The following is a 19,917-nucleotide window of genomic DNA, read 5'->3' on the forward strand; positions in this document are numbered from 1 at the left end:
GAGACCAATTATTCTACCAACCCGCAATGCATTGGGATACGGGAGGAATCTGAGGGTACGGGGAGAAAGAAGAGGCAACATTGGAGAACGAGGCCGTATCTCAGTCTCTGGAACTGTGAGGGTGAAGCCGTGCCAATTACACCACTGTGCTGCCTCGTGTGTATTTAATATTTCAGTAATATTTTAGTAATCTTGTACATATATTGGTTGATGAGCATTCTTGTTTGCTTAAACAATTAATTATGTAAAAATATGCTAATGTATACAGCATCACACTATGTGATATGTGCACGCCTTGATTAAAGGAAACTCGAACTACGCCTATATTTTTGGATTCCTGTGAGCTTCTTTGAATTACTTTAAAGTATTGAAGTTGCAAAATATAACATCGCCCCACTAGAGCGTTGAAGCGATCAGATCAATCATAATCTTACTGAATAGTGAAGTAGTTTCAAGGGGACCAAATGGCCAAAATTCTCTCTTACTTTCTTGTAGATTGGACTTGAGACATCAGTCAGATACAATAGACTGTGAGAATGTACACCTTTATTACAGCAAATATTTCCAGGTGAAGCACAAATTTACTTCCATTTCTTCTAATATACAGTACTGTGCAAAACTCTTAGGCACTCTAGATTTTTTAATATGGTTTCAGATGGTATGGCCTCCCCAGAGCCCTGTTCTCAACATCATCGAGGCTGTCTGGGATTACCTGGAGATATAGAAGTAAGCAAGACAGCCAATGTCTGTAGAACTATGGCCCATTCTTCAAGATGCTTGGAGTAACCTACCAGTTGATTTTCTTATAAAACTCCATTACAGTGTGCCTAAGAGAATTAATGCAGTTTCAAAGGCAAAGGGTGGTCACACTAAATATTGATTTGATTTCTTTTTACTGTTTACTGCTCTTAGAGCAATTTTTTTTGATATGTAGAAATTTTTCAATTCATTGTTTTTGAAAGATCGTTGAAACTACCTCAGTAAGTATATTTTAAGACAAGGTTGGATAGATTTTTGCATAGTAGTGGAATTAAGGGCTATGGGGAAAAGGAAGGCAGGTGGAGGTGAGTCCATGGTCAGATCAGTCATGATCTTATTGAATGGCGGAATAGGCTCAATGGGCCAGATGGCCTACTCCTGCTCCTATTTCTTATGCTCTTAAAGCATCTCTGATTTGCAGAATTTTCTTACATGTCCCTAAGAATTTTGCACAGAACTGTAAGGCATGGACTTAATGCGGATAAATGGGATGAGTGTAAATGGTCAACGTTGAAATGATGGGGTGAAAGGGCCATTTCTGTACTGAGTTTCCAGTAAACATTGAAATATAATGTTGGAAAGTGTATGGTTATGCACTTTGGCAGAAGAAATAAACGGGCAGACTATTATTTAAGTGGGGAGAGAATTCAAAGTTCTGAGATGCAATGGGACTTGGGAGTCCTCATGCAGGATACCCTTAAGGTTAACCTCCAGGTTGGGTCGGTGGTGAAGAAGGCAAATGCAATGTTGACATTCATTTCTAGAGGAATAGAGTATTGGAGCAGGGATGTGATATTGAGGCTGTATAAGGCGCTGGTGAGACCTCACTTGGAGTACTGTGGGCAGTTTTGGTCTCCTTATTTAAAAAAGGATGTGCTGCCAAAGGAGAGGGTACAGAGAAGATTCACTAGAATGATTCCAGGAATGAGAGGGTTAACATATGAGGAACGTTTGTCCGCTCTTGGACTGTATTCCTTGGAGTTTAGAAGAATAACGGGGGACCTCATAGAAACATTTCGAAAGTTGAAAGGCATGGACAGAGTGGATGTGGCAAAGTTGTTTCCCATGATGGGGGAGTCTAGTACGAGAGGGCATGACTTAAGGATTGAAGGGCGGCCATTCAGAACCGAGATGTGAAGACATTTTTTTAGCCAGAGGGTGGTGAATCTGTGGAATTTGTTGCCACGGGCGGCAGTGGAGGCCAAGTCATTGGGTGTATTTAAGGCAGAGATTGACAGGTATCTGAGTAGCCAGGGCATCAAAGGTTATGGTGAGAAGGCGGGGGAGTGGGACTAAATGGGAGAATGGATCAGCTCATGATAAAATGGCGGAGCAGACTCAATGGGCCGAATGGCTGACTTCTGCTCCTCTGTCTTATGGTCTAAGCTTTCATAAATGGGAGATCTGGAGATAATATACCGTCTGTGCCATCACTACAGATTAATAAAATTTTTGGGATCTCATAGAAATTCTATAGAGCCCATTTATCATCCCTGTTGTGCTTCAATGTACTGTGACGTGGATATTTCTTTCTTTCAATCAAAGGCATTGCAACAGTGATCTGACACAAAATTTTGTCAAAAACACATTGAAATCAGGCTTAATCCCTTTTCCTTTACAATCCTGATGAAGTGTCTCAACCCAAATTGTTATCTGTTTATTCCTCTCCATAGACGTTGCCTCACCTGCAGAGTTCCTCCAGCATTGTGTGTGTATTAGTCTGGATTTCCAGCACCTTCAGAATCTCTTGTGTTATGGAAATCAGGTAGTTGTGTATTAATTCAATAGCATTAAACGTGTTTTTACTTTGTCTGTCATTCATGGACCAGAGCCTATGGACCCATAAATGAATAAGTGTAAGGAGAAAGTCAATCAAAGAGTCTTTAAAATTCAAAGCGATGAATCTATGTCTTTAAAATTTTTAATCACTTTTGACTTTCTCATTCCAAAGGATGAAAAAAAATCAGTTCATTTGAACAGCACAGGATACTCAATACCTTCCCTTCCACCCTGGAGATTTCACTAATTAATAGTGTTTCAGATTGAACCACTGGTGCTTTCTGGAATAAGGATGTGACACTATTTGACAGTTCTGTTGTTTTGCTTTTCATTATAAAATACTGAAATGTACCAAGAAGCAATTATAAAGCAGCTCACCTAGTTTTAAATTGGATATGTTTCTGTTCTCTGTAGTCATCCCTCAACAGCACAGATGGCAGCAACATTTGCTTTATAGACACTGTGTGGTGCTTATTACCTCAGCTGTTTTACCCAGCAGGCTGCCAATAGAGGCAAACAGGAGAAATCTGTTTGCCTTTCTTTCCTTCATTTCAGCTTTTCTGGATAACAAATACCTGAAAGCCTGACAGCTATTTGTTTGTGTTCACTACCTCTTTTCTGCTTCCACAAATCCCAAAGCTAATTTTTTTTATCCGTTTTCTTTCCTCAGTTGTGTCAATAACAGTACTAAACACAAGTTTTATGCCTTTCCTAATATAGAACCAAAACCGAACGATGGTTTTGACGAAGGCCCGTCACTGACTACGGACGGCAAATGGCGCACTCTGTAAAACACTCATCCCACCACTGCCACCATTGGTACGGTACCTGGGGTATCAGTTGGGGAGAGGAGAAGTCCGGCCTCAGGTGGATAAAGTTGAGGCCATTCTGAACAGTCCCAGGCCCCGTACCAAGACCCAGGTCCGGTCTTTTCTTGGCCTAGTGGGCTGGTACCGACGGCTCATCCCTCACTTTTCAACTCTGGCGGTCCCATTGACCAACCTCACCTGCAAGTTGGCCCGTAATCCTGTGGAATGGAGTGAGGAGTGTGAAAGAGCTTTCCAGGGCCTGAAGGAGAAATTATGCTCTTCCCCTGTGTTGCAGAGTCCTGACTTTGAACACCGCTTCCTGGTGCAGGTGGATGCCTCAGGTGTAGGCATCGGGGCAGTACTGGCTCAGGGAGAGCCAGGTGAGGAACATACTGTGCTATATCTCAGCAGGAAACTTCTGCCCCGTGAAACCCGGTACTCCACAATCGAGAAGAAGTGTCTAGCAATCAAGTGGGCGTTGGTAAGCCTCAGGTTACCAAGGCTTTGGGGTTAGTTTTCTTTTGTGTTTAGTCTGAGGGTAGCTATATATATTGTTTTTTCCAGTTTTTGTCTCGATTTGAGGGAGATAAAAGCACCTCAATCTAGTTTTGCGACTCAAGCCATCTTGTTATTTTTCTTAAACAATTGACCCACAGTTTTTTGTGACAGTGGTGCAGTGGCACCGGCACCGAATTTCGGGGTGAATGGTCCCGGGTTCAAATCCGGCTGGCTCCTTGCATGTTTTCCATCTGTGCTGGGTTGAGCGTCGAGCTAGCAACTCAGCTTCATTTAAAAAAAGACAAAAATGGTAAAGAAATGGCAAGGTTGCCACCCGATGCGCCACAAGGTGCGGAAAAGAACAGCGATATAGAACATAGAACAAAATGCTCTATTACCTTCCTGTAGACTGGACATGAGACATCAGTCATATGGAACTTCATCCACGGTTGATGGTGGGGGCCCATCGCATAAAAAAGCTTTGGAACTCTTGCTCTAAACAGAAAGAGCAAAGCTCAGTTTCTTGCACTTGCAGATTGCACATCACACATGAACAAGATCTATGCATTTTGATTTTTTGCAAGGATCAATGTTAATTTTATTATCAGAGTAAATACTGTATATGTCGCCATATACAACCCTGAGATTCATTGTCCTGTGGGCATACTCAGCAAATCTATAGAATAGTAATTACAGCAGGATCAATGGAAGGTCAGCCAGAGTGCAGAAGACAACAAACTGTGCAAATGCAAAATATAAATAGCAATAAATAATGAGAACATGAGATAATGGGATAAAGAGTCCTTAAAATGAGATTATCGGTTGCGGGAACATTTCAATGATGGGGCAAGTGAATGTGGTTATCCAGTTTTATTCAAGAGCTTGATGGTTGAAGGGTAGTAACTGTTGTTGAAACCTGGTGGGGCGAGTCCTGAGACTCTTGTAACTCCTACCTGACGGCAGCAGCAAGAAAAGAGCATGACCTGGGTGGTGAGGATCTCTGATGATGGATTCTGTTTTCCTATGACACTGTTTCATGGAGATGTGCTCAATGGTTGGGAGGACTTTACCCATGATGTACTGAACTGAATCCACTACCTTTTGTAGGATTTTCCTTGAAACTAGTCCTTCAAGAGCTAATATCTGGTTGAACTGAGAATACCTCAGAGAGGCCCATAAAATGAAAAAAAAGGGAGAAAATAAACATGCAGCTATTGACTTTGGAACTTAGAAGTCCGTGGACTTAAATACAAGGATGAGAGCAAAGAGGGTGCTAAGGAGATTTACCAGAATTCTGCTTGGATTAGAAAACATTTCTTATGAAGATGGGGAGTCACAGTAGCATAGTGGTTAGCTCAGCACTATTAAGACTCATGGCATTTCTAGCTTCATCTTTAAGGAGATTGTACATCCTCTCTGCAAGCATGTGGGCTTCCTCTGGATGTTCTGGGTTCCTCCCACGGCCCAAAGATCCAAAGACCTACTGGTTAGTAGGTTAATTGGTCATCGCAAATTTACCCTGTGATTAGGCTAGTGCTAAATTGGTCGGTTGCTAGGTGGTGCAGCTCGACAGGCCAGAAGGGCCTGCTCTGCACTGTATCGCTAAATAAATAAATAAGATAGGTTGACCACCCAGGATTTTTCTCTTTGGAGAGAAGGAGGACGAGAGGTGACTTAATCATACAAGAGACATACAAGATGATAAGAAGCACAAGTCAAGTGAATAGCCGGCGACTTTTCCCCAGGGCTGAAGTAGCTAATATAGTGCCCCATAATTAAGCTACACTTAAATCGGGGATTGCTGCTGGACGTGGCTTGAAGAGCTGGATGGGCCTACTCCATGCTGTATCTGAATAAATAAATAAACAAACAAACAAACAACGGGGACATAATTTTAAGGTGAGTGGAGAGAAGTATAGGGTGGTGATGTCAGAGGTAAGTATTTCACACAGAGAATGCCCTGCCAGCAGTGGTGGTACAGGCAAATACATTAGGGGCATTTAAGAAGCTCTTATATAGGCTAATGCATGCTAGAAAAATGGATGGCTATATTGAAGAGAAGGATTAGATTGATCTTAAGATAGGTTGGCTCAACATTGTGGGCTGAAGAGCCTGTAATGTGCTGTAGTGTTCTGCATTCTATCTTCTATGTTCAAAGAAAATGGGTCTTGATCTGAAATGTTAATTCTATTTCTCTTTCTACACATGTTGCCTGACCTGCTGGGTGTTTCTTGTGCTTTCTGTTTTTATAAGCACAGATGTCATAGCTTTAGGAAGTTATTCTTGGAATGGGAGATCAGAGAATCTTTTTTTTAATGCAGTTAGTATGCAACAACCATTACAGCCTACCATCTGTCCGTTATGAGGATAGAAATGGGATTATTCACTAATGATTGTGCAGCGTTTAGTTTAATTTGCAGTTCCTCACAAAATGAGGCTGTCTTGGCTTTTGATTTATCACCTCTTCATAATATTTGGCAGTGTTATAAATGCCGTAAAATTCAACACAAACAACCAATAATCTAGAACTGTCATATAAAGATATTCTGATAATTTCACTGCAGGAAGTAACTTATCTTCTAAATCACTCAAGTATTTTCACCACTTATACGACATGATCTATCTTTATAACTTGTCCACACTGGATTGGAGGATTTTGTGTTAAAAGGAGAATTATGAGTTGAAGGGCTTGAATTATTGGGAGAGTTTGTACAGGCTTTATCTCATAAAGGGAATAGAAAAGATGAAGATTAGCTTTATTTGTCATATGTACATCAAAACAAGCAGTGATTTGCAATACACACTGTGTGCTGGGGGAGCTCAGCAAGTCAGGCAGCATCTATGAATCGGACATTTCAGGCCGAGACCTTTCATCAGGACTGAATTGCATCATTTTGTGTCAAATCAGATCAGCCAGGATCGCCTGATAGCCCGCACATGTCGCCACGCTGTATGCCCACATCTCACTAACCCCAACTGTATGTCGATGGAGCGTGGGAGGAAACCAGAGCACTCGGAGGAAGCCCATGCAGTTATGGGGAGGAACTACAAACTCCTTACACACAGCAGTGGTATCGGAACCATAACTTACAGATGGCGTTGTAGAGTGTTGTGCTAACCGCTATGCCACCATGCTGCTCCACCTGCTCCTCCCGCCCCCGCATCACTGATTGCAGTTCAATTCGTGCTGCTATCTGTAAAGCCTTTATACATGACCGTGTTGTTTTCCTCCAGGTGCTCCAATTTCTTCCCATATTCCAAAGACATACCGGTTAGGGTTAGGATTAGTGAATTGTGGGCATGTTATGTTGTCACTGGAAGTGTGGTGACTCTTGCGGGCTGCCCCCAGCACAACCCTGTGCTGGTCGTTAACGCAAAATGGCGCATTTCGCTGTATGTTTCGATGTTCTGGTGTACGTGTGACAAATAAAGCTAATCTCTTTAAAGACTCTTTAAGAGGCGTTGAAAAAGGCACTTGAATGAGCAAGGCACAGAGTAATATAGAATTAGTGTAGGCAAGTGGAATTGTGTAGATCAGCATGAGGTTGGCATGGATTTGATGGGCTGAAGGTCTTGAGTCCATGTTGCACCATTCTGTGACTCAGGAGCATCATGGAACATATTTGACTTGTCTGACTGAATACAAGACAGCTCGATAGCTCCAGGATAAAGCAGTCAGCTTGATTAAGAGTCTAGCCATCACTCCACTACAAAGAGAAGGGCTGCTATCTGGACTGTGCTACCAGAGGAGATGGTCGAAGCAGTTACAATAAGCACATTTGATCCCTCAGTCTACCTAGTCATGGTCCTTGTACTTTAATTGTCTATTTGCACTGCACTTTCTCTGCTATTTGCTTTTGTACCACCTCAATGTATGGAAAGATGGCAAGCAAATAAAATTTTTTTTACCATATCTTGTGTTGTGTATTTAATGTTCCGGTAATATTTGAGTAATCTTCTAAATATATTGGTTGATTAAGCAATGTTGTTCATTTAAATAATTCATTACAGGTTCTGTGTGAAAATATATGAATTGCAAGTGTCAATATGCTACCAAGTGATACATGTGCACTTTAGTAAAGACTAAACTAAGACTTGTTTCTCTTTGGCTCCTGTATTTTTCTTGCAATTAGCTTTATGTTTTGATATTAAGGTCTTGGTATATCTGATGATAATAAACCAATCACCAAGTACCAATTATCACATTGAAAATCAAGTCCTGAGCCCTGGCATAAAACTCATGAACAACCAGGCATCAGTGATGCCTGCCCTCCAAGCCTGGAAAGCTGGACTATCTACAACAGTGTTATAAGGTGAGAAAAACAGGTGGACAGAAGATTCAAGGATGTACTCAAAGCCTCTGTTAAAGTTGCAACACCCCCCGCAACAACTATTTGTTTTATTTTATTTATTTTTATTTAGAGACACAGCACAGTTACACCCCAATAAGCCCATGCCTCCCAATTACACCCATGTGATGATTAAACTTACTAACCCGCAAACACGAGGAATTCTGCAGATGCTGGAAATTCAAACAACACACATCAAAGTTGCTGGTGAACGCAGTGGGCCAGGCAGCATCTCTAGGAAGAGGTACAGTCGACGTTTCGGGCTGAGACCCTTCGTCAGGACTAACTGAAAGAAGAGCTAGTGGGAGATTTGAAAGTGGGAGGGGGAGGGGGAGGGGGGATCCAAAATGATAGGAGAAGACAGGAGGGGGAGGGATGGAGCCAAGAGTGATATGAGAGGATCATGGGACAGGAGGCCTAGGGAGAAAGAAAAGGGGGAGGGGGGAAGCCCAGAGGATGGGCAAGGGGTATATATCCTTTTTCTCCCTCTGTCCCTCTCACTATACTCCTTGCCCATCCTCTGGGCTTCCCCCCTCCCCCTTTTCTTTCTCCCTAGTCCTCCTATCCCACGATCCTCTCGTATCACTTTTGCCAATCAACTGTCCAGCTCTTGGCTCCATCCCTCCCCCTCCTGTCTTCTCCTATCATTTTGGATCTCCCCCTCCCCCTCCCACTTTCAAATCTCTTACTAGCTCTTCTTTCAGTTAGTCCTGACAAAGGGTCTCGGCCCGAAACGTCGACTGTACCTCTTCCTAGAGATGCTGCCTGGTCTGCTGTGTTCACCAGCAACTTTTATGTGTGTTGCTTAACTTACTAACCGGTACGGATTCGCGATGTGGGAGGAAACTGGAGCACCTGGAGGAAATCAATGCAATCTTAATGAGAACATACAAACACTTTACAGGCAGTAGCGGGGATTGAACCCATATTGATGGTGCCGTAAGAGCATTTCACTAACCGCTACACTACCGCTCCCTGACTTTTTAGAATCTCCGGACCATTACTGCTCAAAGTGGAGAAAGAGCACTCAGCATGGTGTTGAGAGCCATGTATCAAGAGCACACAGAAGCCCAGAGTAAACAGTAGGAGCTGTTGGATTAGGGTGTAGAATTGTTATTTTTCTAGTTTTTTTTTGTAGATTAACTTTTCAACACTTGCTTTTTCTGCAGCAGATGTCACACCACTTAAATCTGGCTATTTGATAAGTTGCATGTTATCAATGGAATGTGCTTTATCTCTAGCCTGAATATGAAATGACCACAATATCTTTTTATTTGTCTTTCTTTGTTCCTGTAACACTTAATAAAACAGCCTTAACCACCATGCTTTATGCCTCATTTTTGAATTTCTAACAACCACCAACAGAGCACACCACTTCACCAACAGCCCACTGTCCTACTTCCTTGGCCATCAGCTGCCCTGTCTATGGAAGAGTCAAAGATTTCCACATTGACTTCATTCGTAATTTCTGACCCCACAGACACAGAGTTGAAACAAACCATCCTCTATACCAAAAAATTAAAAGATTAAAGATAAGTTCTTTAATCTTTTAATTTGTCACATGTACATCAAAAACATCGAAACAGACAGTGAAATGCATCATTTCCATCAACGATGGACATAGTGCGAGGATGTGCTGGGGACAGCCCACAAGTGTCACCATGCTTATGATGCCAACGTAGCATGCCCACAAGTTCTTACCTTAACCCAAAGGATTTGTCTTTGAATGTGGGAGGAAACTGGAGCACTCAGGGGAAACCCATGCAACAACGGAGAGAATGTACAAAGCTCCCTTGCAGACAGCGGTGGGAATTGAAACTCGATTGCTGATCACTGGAGCTCTAAAGCAATTGAGCTAACTGCTACTGTGTCAACCCAGATGTTGTTTCCATTCCGCTTCCACCAAATCCACTGGCAGCTCATACCAGATACAAACCACGCGTTGTATAAGAAACAACTTATCCCTCAGACCCCCTTTAACCTCCTTCCCCACACCTTAATCCAATGCCCTCTAGTTTTAGACTCTCCTACTATTGGAAGCGATCTCTGGCTACCTACCATACCTATGCCTATCATAATTCCACATACCTCAGTCATGTCACCTCTCCGGGGATTTGAACCCCTATGGCTGATCGATCATTCTGTAAAGTAGTGTGCAGAGAGAATCTAAGGAAAGAAGTATCTTCAATACATGATCTGCAGCACTTCAAGTAAATGATTGATCTGACCTTTACAAGTGCAATTGGGAATGAGCGATGAATACTTGCATTCCCAGTGTAAAATAACAAAAAATTGACCCCTGGGAATCTGTGGCCCGTGATCACTTAAAGTAGAGGTTCCTAACCTTTTATGTGCCATGGACAAATACAATTAAGCAAGGAGCCCATGGACTCCAGGTTGGGAACCCTTGACTTAAATTGAAGAAAGATCATTGGGAATGGCATCGGTAACAAAGTCCACGCATTAGAATTAGATGGGACACCTATGTAAGTTGCAGAAGAAGCACATCACCTGACAAAGTAACCCCTCTGCCCACCTACCCCATCAGTCACCTCCTGCCCCAGCTGCTGAAGTGTCTGAGATTCCCACATTGACCTTGTCAGTCATTCTAGATTGGGAGCAGTTGATCCCCAATCCACTGGAGCCACGCAAGAAGGGGAAGAAATAACGTTCCCAAATCTCACATTTTGATATCTCTGAAGACCCAATCACAAGCTGACAAGATAAAAGTAAAGCATTGCTGAAAGCAAAGTAGAACCAAGAATAAATTACAAATATCATTATTTTAATGCAAAATGCCTGGGATATGCAGAAGTAACACAGAACTACTTCAAATTAATTTTTGTATTGATAAAATAAGATTTACTAAAGTCTTGCTCATGAAAGGAATATAAATCAAAGGGAAATATTGAAATTAAATGCTAATTATACCCATTGGCAAGTTAACAAGCAGATGTGTCTGAATTACATGCAAACATTTGCAAACAGGCTTAATGATATTGATCTCGGAGAAGAAAAATAAGAATGCCTACTCCTTTCATTCCTCTCTTGAGCAACTGTGCTCATTAAGCCAGAAAATAAGATTAAGCAAGTTCGCTCACCGCAATTTTCCATCTTCCTTAAATTTTCTGATGACGTGAAGCCTTGAGCACATATATATACCATAGCTAGGGTGCCTAAGAGTTTCGCACAGTACTGTATTTGTCAACATGGAGTGAAGCTGTAAACCTGGCGGGAGCAAAGGATGTTGTGGAATGCCAAGGGTGGAGCACCTCAGGAGGGGAATGGGACAGGCGGCAGAAAAGGAGTACCGGGGCACCGGGGCAGTGGTGGGTGCAGACTCGTTCAGATCTGATGCACGAGGCAAGGTCATTTTATTCCAAACAATTGGCTTATTGATTATTACAGAATGCCTCTGGTGTTTCCAGTTCCCTCCCCTCTCCCTTCCCTTTTTCCCAATTCCTCTCTCCATACCCCCTTTGTACTTTCAATCCACAAATCCACAGAATCAGGTTTACCATCACTCACATATGTCATGAAATTTGTTTTTTTTTGCAGCAACAGTAACTGCAATACATAAAATTACTATAGTACTGTGTAAAAATCTTAGGCACCCTAGCTGTATGTACCGAAGACTTTTGCACAGTACTGCATATTTTATACTTCAGAGATTTGTGCAAAATAAAAATATTTAAAATGTTATCTTGCCAAATTTCATTTCTGCTCTTTCAGTTCTTGCCCCCAAATTGCAAATCAAGTTGGCTTGTGGAAAATTTAACGGAGCTTTGAATTATGCTGACTCCATTGAAAGTGAATTTCTGAAGCAGAACCCAATGGATATTTCAACACAATGCTTACTTAGCACTCACAACAGGAGATGAATACCTCTGCTACATCTTTAGTATACTTTCAAATGTTGTTTTTGTTTTGTGTTCAATATTTGAGTAATATTGCAAATATATTGTTTGATTAAGCATCCTTTGTTGTTTACATAATTCATTATGAGTTATATGTAAAAGTACGTGAATGGGGTCCTACTGAAGGAGACACGTTCATCCTGCCTCTGCATTATCCTTTCAATTAGGTTTTGGAGTTACAAAACCTAACAGTTTTCTGAACTATTTTGTGGTATATTTATCATTACTTAATTAAGAATATGTTACAAATCCTGAGGGGAAAAAATGAGCATTTGGTCAAGGCATCAAAGGTTATGGAGAGAAGACTGGAGAATGGGGTTGTGAGGGATAAGAAATCAGCCATAATGGAAGGGCATAGAAGACTCATTGGGTCAAATGGCCTAATTCTGCTCCTATATCTTTGGCATTTTGATTTCTCAGGTTTGAGGTAAAAGTGCCATTATCAACATTAAGATCCTACAAAGCGATTAAAAGCATGACAATGGAATAATCTGAAACGTTTCACCCAAGAGCTCAGAGAGCCACGGTGCATGAACTTGCAAAATAAAAAGTTCCTTGGTAAAATATAACAAAATTAAGAATGAGTTGCTTTTTGGGCTTACCATGAAAATATTTTATGAAACCTCCACCAGATTTCCTGTACATGTTGAAGACAGGTCAGTGGGTTCTAGGATACTTAAGGAATGAAGGAAAGAAGATTGTGCAATAGTATTAAATGCTGGAACAGCCGTATGCTCCATCCTTTCTCCACTTCAATCTCTGACAATTCTATTATTGAAAATGCACAACAGCACACCGGTAGAATTTTAAACCATAATATACAGGGACTGATGGATTACCTACCTTTGACTGAGAGATACCTCTACAGGCTCCATGTCAACTGTGTAGTCTCATTAACTCTTGTAATGACAATTATGACCTACCTAAGACAATGGTACTGTGTTGTCGAAGTCAGTGAAGGTCACCATCAATTTTTATATTTTCAATTCATTCCAGGGCAGCGTGGCCTGCTCTTTCACCTACTTTCCTCACCGCAATGTGACAGAAGATCGAGGGAGTTGTATAATTTCCCAAAGCTACTAAATTTGAGAGATTCTTTTGGGTATTCATTGGACCGGAGGGTTTCTGAATCACCTGGTGCTGCCTCCTCACACTCATTAGTTGCATCCTTTGGGACGTGAGCAGCTGCACTGGTGCTTTCAAACCTGGTTCAGAGAATTATGGGCCTTTTTGGAGACCCGAGCTACTGGCAGTGCTAGATAGCTGCTGCATGTGCTTGCAATAACATAAAGTGACATATGTAAAAATGTAACCTCTGAAGCACTGTGCCAAATAGAGCGGGCAGTGAAAAGAATGTTGTTTGCCTGATAAGTTTCATATCTGCTTACCCATGAATGACAAGACCTGAGTACGTAAACTACTACTACGTCGACTCAGGCCTAGGGGGCCGGTGTCAGGCACGATGACGGACTCTCCACTTCTCCCTCTCCGTCATCAGTGTGTTCAGTTCATCTACATTAGCCGCGCCGCTGTCTTCTAGGAGCGTGTTGACCATAGTCTTGGGAGGGCGCCCAGGGTTCGTCCTCCTGTGCTTAAGCTCCCATATGATGACTAGGCTGACAGGTAGCTCGGGGTGGCGTAGACAGTGCCCTGCTAGTTGCAGTCTTCTCGCCTTGATTTTAGTGGTGAGCATCAGTAGGTTGTTATAGAGCTCGACGTTCGTCATGTGCTGTTGCCAACTCACGTCAAGAGCCATCCAGAGCATTCGTGTATAGCAACCATCTAGAGATTTTCACATCTTCTTGGTGAGTGTCCACGTCTTGCATCCGTACGTGAGAATGGACTCTATGACTGCTATGAAAATCTTCTTTTTAAGTACGTACACCAACATTAAAAAAAGCAAGATGCTAGCAATCTTGAGAGCTAGCACAAAAAAATACTTACAATTCATGAATGCCCAAACTTAAAAATGCTTACTGCCCATTATGTCATTGGCATTGAGAATCCTCCATCTTTGGTGGTGTTCAGGGCTTCTTTCGTCATGTCAGCAACTTCCTCTCTGTTTTCACTACTGTTGGTCATGCAAATCCCAGATGGAGACTCAGGAATACCATCACACCGAGAGGTAGAAGGATCCTTCATTGCTGTTTCCATAACAATTTTGTTTTACCAGTCAGGGTTGTTAGCCCTGAGTTGAACTCCTCAAACCTGGAGGACCGGTGGACTTCTACCCTTTGACCTGTTTGGCATCAGCAACCCTATCAGGAACCAAAGCATGAAGCCCTGACTCCAGCCAACAGAGCTCTCCAGGTCATTAAGACATGCAAGCCTCCAAACCCTATGACAAGGTGTGGTCCTCTTGGAGGCAAATAATGATGTGATAACGCAAGTAGTTTTTGAAGTTTCTCAATTAAGATGTGTGCATACCTAGCTTCCTTTTATTCTTTTTTTAATAGAAAGAATTTAAAAAATAAGGACAGAATATAATCTTCAGCACAAAAAGCTATCAAAGGCATAAAAATAATGAGTGCATTTTTCATTACTTTCTTGCCTACAATGAACACTGACAGGGATTTTTTTCCACCTGATAAAGGGACTTCTCCTTGTAATTTGAAAACAAATTATTTGAAAATACCTTTCTCCCAGAAACAATAAATAATCCACTACTGGGTGGAAAAGTGTTATTTCATTTACTTATTTTTAAAAATAGATTCAGTTCCCTGGTAAGATGTGCCATGTTATTAAGCAACTTGTAAATCACAAACACAAGAGATTTTGCAGCTGCTGGAAATCTTGAGCAATTCACACAAAATGCTGGAGGAACTCAGCAGGTCAGAATGCAGCCATGGAGGGAATTAAACAGTACATTCAAAGCAGAGACCCTTCATCGGAACTAGAAAGAAAGGGGGAGGAACCCAGAATAAGAAGGTGGGGGGGGAGGAGAAGCAGGCAGGTGACAGGTGAAACTAAGTGAGAGGAAAGGTGGGTCAAAGTTCAAAAGGTCAAAGTAAAATTTATTATCAGAGTGCATATACGTCACCACATACAACCTTGAAATTTAGTTTTCTGTGAGTATACTCAGCAAATCTACAGACTAATAACTATAAAAGGATCAGTGATAGATCAAGTAGAGTGTAGAAGACAAGAAACTGTGCAAATGCAAATATAAATAAATAGCAATAAATAACAAGATCATGAAATAAAAAGATAAAGAGTCCTTAAAGTGAGATAATTGGTTCTGGGAACATCTCAATGGATGAGCAAGAGAGTGCAGTTATCCCCTTTTGTTCAAGAGCCTGATGAAACTGTTTTTGAACCTGAGATTCCTGTACGTTCTTGTTAATGGCAGCAGTGAGAAGAGAGCATGACCTGGATGGAGATGGTCCCTGATGATGGATGCTGCTTTCCTATGATAGTGTTTCATGTAGATGTGCTCAATGGATGGAAGGGCTTGACCTGTGATGTACTGGGCCGAATCAATACCTTTTGTAGGATTTTCCGTTCAGAGGCATTTGTGTTTCCATATCAGGCTGTAACGCAGCCAGTCAATACACTCTCCACCACACATCTATAGAAGTTTTTCAAAGATTTTAATGTCATGCCAAATCTCCGCAGACTCCTAAGAAGTAAAGACGCTGCCATGCTTTCTTTGCAATTGCACTTACATGCTGGGTAGGTGGCGGTGGGAGATGAAGCAAGAAGCTAATAACAAGTCGTAAAGTTGACTTAAGATGCTGTAAATCAGAATCAGAATCAGGTTTATTATTACCAGCATGTGTCGTGAAATTTGTTAACTTAGCGACAGCTCAATGCAATACATAATATAGAAGAAAAAAGTAAAATAATAATAATTAATAAATAAATTACAGTATATGTATATTGAATAGATTAAAAATCGTGCAAAAATACAAAAATGATACATATTTAAAAAGTGAGGTAGTGTACAAGAGTTCAATAACATCATTACTAATAAAGAATAACAGTAAATTATCATATATGGATCTAACAACTGTATTTCTATGAACTGATTTATGAAGCCTATTTATTTTTAATTTTTAATTTTTAGCATCTATGTGTACCCTTGCATGAGATACAACAAGAGAGCTGTAAAGTTGGAAGCAGCCTTGACATACCAGATCAGTAATTGTCAAACAGATTGATCAGCAACAATATTACACAATATACCTGTTGCATTACATTGTCTAATCTTTCTCATCTTTCCCTACCAGACTCGGTATCTGCAATTGCACTGGGTACCAAAGTGCTGATATCCAGTGCCATTTGCAGATATTGAACCTGGAAGAAAGCCTTGGTATTTAACTATTTAGCATTTATGATGTACACTCAGCAGTCACCAGTACACCAGTACACCTGCTTGTTAACGTAAAATCTGATCAGCCAATCATGTGGTACCAGCTTAGTGCATAAAAGCATGCAGACATGGCCAAGAAGTAGTTCAGACCAAATATCAGAATGGAGAAGAAATATGATCTAAATGGATTTGACTGTGGATTGTAGATGCTAGACAAGGAGATGTGAGTATCTCAGAAACTACTGATCTGCGCGGGTTTATACACACAACAGTCTCCAGAGTTTACAGACAATGGTGAGCAAAACAAAAGAAAAACATCCAGAGAGTAGCAGTTCTGTAGGTGAAAATGCCTTGTTAATGAGGGGAGTCAGAGGAGAATGGCCAGACTGGTTCAAACTGACAGAAAGGTGACAGTAACTCAAATAACCATGCATTACCGCAGTGATGTGCATCAGAGCATCTCTGAACAGACACATTGAACCTTGAAGTGGGTGGGCTACAGCAGCAGAAGACCATGAGTAGACATAAATACACTCAGTGGTCACGTTAGTAGTTACTTCTTGTATATTTTTCTTCTTTAGAGAAGAATCTCATATTTCAGAAGCAAAATCAGAATCAGGTGGCATATGTCATGAAACTTGTTTTGTGGCAGCAGTATATTGCAATACATAGTAATAAAAACTATAAATTACAATTATATATATATAAAGGAACTTAAATTAAATAGGTAGTGCAAAAAGAGGGAAAAAGTACTGAGGTAGTAGTGTTCATGGGTTCATTGTTCATTCAGAAATCTGATGGTGGAGGGGAAGAAGCTGTTCCTGAAATATTGAGTGTGGGTTCTCAGGCTCCTGTATCTCCTCCCTGATAGTAATGATGAGAAGTGGTAGTAGTGTAGTAGTTCCAAAACAGAGAAACTCTCCACTCATCCGCTTAATAGAGCAGTATGTCCAATTCAGCAACCATCATAATCTCCTTTATTTGCCCTATTCATTAGTTCCTGCTGCTGTCTATAAGGAGCTTGTTTGCTTATTTATTGAGATACAGTGTGGAATTGGCCCTTCCAGCCCAATGAGTTGTGTTGCTCGGCGACCCCAACTTAATGCTTGCCCAATCACAGGAAAATTTACAATATCCAATTAATCTCCTAACTGGTACGTCTTTGGACTGTGGAAGGAAAACCAGAGCACCCGGAGAAGACACATACAGACTCCTTACAGATGTCATCGGATTTGAACTCTGAACTCTAATGCTCCGAGCTTTAATAACTTAACGCTAACCGCTATGCAACCGTGGCATCCATTTTATGTATTTATTAGAACAGTAGAAATTGTCATTAATTAATGTTAAGTTTAGGACAAACTGAAATTACAAATAAATCTTCCCACGATTGCATGGGTTTCTCCTGGCTGCTTCAGTTTCCTCCCAAATTCCAAAGACATATGAGTTAGGGTTAGTGAGCTAAGCTGGCAATGGAAGCATGGCAACATTGCGGGCTGCCTCCAGCTCATCCTCAGATTATGTTGATCGTTGACACAAACAACACATTTCACTGTATTTTTCAATGGTTTGATGTACATCTGACAAATAAAGCTGATCTTTATCCTTAATCTCCTCTCTTACACATAAACTCATTCCCCAATATTTTGTGGATGAACTAATAAAAATCCTGAGAAACAAAACATAATGACAATGATTAAGCTGCTTCCTTTGAATGGTTACAACCAAACCAGAATAAGACAAAGCATTAAAACAAAGCAAACTTTGAAGAATGGGAAAATATTTTAATCCACATGTTTTGGCCCTTCCTGGGGGTGCCTTGCATGTTTTTATAATGCCTTTCTCCCCGTGAAATTTCTCTTAATGAAATGTAATGTTCATTACTTCCTGTTCTGGCCAAAAGCTAGATTTTATAGCCCTTTTGTTCAAAATATTTAGAGATCCTTAGACATGTCCACTGGGACTCCTCTGTTCCTCATTAATTCCTGGGACACTGCCATTCATTATGTGCACCATAGCATCCCAAAATAAGTCACCTCTCATTCTTCTCCTCCCGTCATATCCATTGTACAATATACACTCATTGGCCATGAGTGTATGTTCACGGTCTTCTGCTGCGGTAGCCCATCCACTTCCAGGTTCGATGAGTTGTGTGCTCAGAGATGCCCTTCTGCACACCACTGTTGCAATGTGTGGTTACTTGAGTTATTGTCGGCTTGAACATGTCTGGGTATTCTCTTCTGACCTCCCTCATTAACAAAGTGTGTCTGCCCAGGGAACTGCCACTCACTGGATGTTTCTTTGCACTATTCTCTGTAAACTCTAGAGAATGTTGTGTGTGGGAATCCCAGAAGATCAGCAGTTTCTGAGATACTCAAAACACCCCATCTGACACCAACAATCATTCAACACACAAAAAATGTTGGAGCAGGCCAGGCAGCACTACGGAACAATCATTCCATGGTCAAAGTCAGTTAGAATACATTTTTCCCCATTCTGATGTTTGGTATGAACATCAACTGGACTTCTTGACCATGCCTTCATGCTTTTTTTTTTGCATTGAGTTGTTCCCATATGATTAGCTAATTAGATATTTGCATTAATGAGCATATGTACAGATGTACTCAATAAAGTGGCCACTGAGTGTAGTTCTGTATCTGAAAATCAAACTATCAGCAATATCATCCATCTTTATTCACCTGCAAACTTACTAATCATGCCTCTAACATTCACTCCAGACTTTTAAGGGCAAATAGCAAGGGCGCCAGAACTAGGCCAATGATTACATATTTCCAATTGCAAAGGCAACCTCAACTGCCATTCACTGCCCCCATCACTAAGCTAATTTTGGTTCCAAATTGACAAATTTCCTGAGATCTCCTGGTTTTATATGATTTGCACCAGTCTTCCATATGTCAAAGACACGACTGAAGTCCACAGGGACTACATCAACACACTTCTCATTAACACACTTAATCAACTCTTCAAAAAATTAATCATAAGTAGTCGAATAGGATCTTCCTTTAATGAAAGAGCTGACCCTGATCAATCCTGATTCTCCAATGCAGATTATTCCAGAACTCTTTTTAATAATTTTGATAACACTAATGTTGGTTTGATTCACCAGCCTAGAATTACCCAGTGTAACCTTGCTGAAATTTCATGAAAAAGGTACTTCAGTCATCAGGCACTGCTTCTGTGGTCAGGGAAGTCTTGAAATTTTCTGGCAAAGCCTCAATCATCTCCATTCTTGCCTCCCATAGTAGGCTGAAATATGTTCCATCAAGTGCTATGGATTTATGCATCTCAAAGTTCAAAGTAAATTTATCGTCAAAGTACATATGTGTCACCATATACAACCTTGAGATTCATTTACTTGCGGGCATACTCAATACACCCATAATAGAATAACAACCATGAGGATCAATGAAAGACCGCACCAAATGGACCTTGAACCAATGTGCAAAAGACAATGAACTATGCAAATACAAAAA

This window comes from Mobula hypostoma, chromosome 16, assembly GCF_963921235.1.
Source record: "Mobula hypostoma chromosome 16, sMobHyp1.1, whole genome shotgun sequence".
NCBI classification, from domain to species: domain Eukaryota; kingdom Metazoa; phylum Chordata; class Chondrichthyes; order Myliobatiformes; family Myliobatidae; genus Mobula; species Mobula hypostoma.